Source organism: Octodon degus, unplaced genomic scaffold (genome assembly GCF_000260255.1).
Source record: "Octodon degus isolate 3935 unplaced genomic scaffold, OctDeg1.0 scaffold00059, whole genome shotgun sequence".
NCBI classification, from domain to species: Eukaryota; Metazoa; Chordata; class Mammalia; order Rodentia; family Octodontidae; genus Octodon; species Octodon degus.
In genome coordinates, this window is record NW_004524635.1 from 3,671,097 (window position 1) to 3,672,494 (window position 1,398).

Sequence of the window (1,398 nt, forward strand, 5' to 3'; positions counted from 1 at the left end):
CTAACAGAAGACAAAGGTGACTCCATTCCCTTTTTTTTTTTTTTTTTTTTAAGGTTTCAAAAATTTATTGACTCAATAGTACTGATCACAGAAAAAAAAATAAGATTCCTGATTAAGTATATTCCACTGTCCGGGCAATGGTTATTTTTAAAGCTTTATTCAGTATTGTCTTGACCATGATTACAAGATGACATCATCTTGTGACGTCCCAGAGGGTACATGTGTCACAGCTCATGTGCAGCTCCTTACAGTCCTAGCTTGGTCCTCCTCCAGTGTCTCCTCTTGGAGTTGTACCTGATTTTATTACCTGTCTTCATACGAATCCACAGAGGAATGGGGCGATTCTGCTTTTGCTTCCTGTCCAGGAATCCTTTGATTCTGAAAGTTTTGTGAGAAGACATGGTGTGGGTAGGAGGCGAGAGCACGCACTCAATGCGGACTGAAGCAGAAGAGACTCCATTCCTTACCCTCACTGATTTTTTTTAAATGTATTGCATATTTGTGGATCAAACCTAGGGCCTTCACACTGAGCTACATCCTCAAACACCCCCGACCTTGTGCTTTATTTATTTAGTGAAAATATTTGTTTTTATTGTCACTTAGGAATTCTTGCCCACTTGTGCTTTATTGTATTTTCTTTATTTTTTGCTATCAGGAATCAGACTCAGGACCTCGCCCTTGCCCCTGAGGTAGGTCCTGTGCTGCTGAGTTACATCTTGGGCCCTGTGCTTTTATTTTAAGATAAGGTCGTACTAAATTGTCCAGGCTGGACTTGAACTGCAGGTCTTCCTGCCTCAGGCTCTCAGCATACTGAGATTACAGACATGCACCACCGTGACTGGCTTACTGATTCTTCATCACATGTCTACTAAATGCCAAGCATAAATGGAGTGTGGTGTCGTACACCTATAATCCCAGTACTTGGGAGGCCTTGGCAGGAGGGTCACAGTGAGTTCAAGGCCAGCCTGCACTACATAGTGAAGCCCTGTCTCAAACAGAAAAAAAACCCTTCTCAGCAGACATATTCTGTTACTGGAGAACTGTGATGGCCAGAGATTTCGCATGAAACAGTGATTCATTAAAATAACCCTGAAGAATTAGAAATTAACAGCTGCTTCTCTAAACCTCAATTTCCTCAATGCCTTTTTTCCTTGACTTTCACTTTTTTCTGGCTTTTCAAACTAATCTCCTTGGAATTCCCATAGGCTAAGATGTCCCTAATGTCTTTCTCTCATACCTTTTATCTTCTGATGAAATCCAGGCTTCTTAGCTGAGGGTAGAGCCCTCCCCGGGCCTACTTCTTGTCACCCTTCTTTCTACCTGCTCTCTGGCGTTCTGAGTGTTTCAACCAGATTGGCCTATTCAGAGTCACCCCAACCACTTCTTGTGCTTTTCGGC

The 1,398-nt window shown here is 42.6% G+C and overlaps 1 pseudogene; it reads right to left on the reverse strand.

Annotated features, from left to right (window-relative positions):
• Window positions 1-245: 245 nt before the first annotated feature.
• On the reverse strand, window positions 246-427 carry LOC101585733 (annotated as a pseudogene).
• Window positions 428-1,398: the final 971 nt, after the last annotated feature.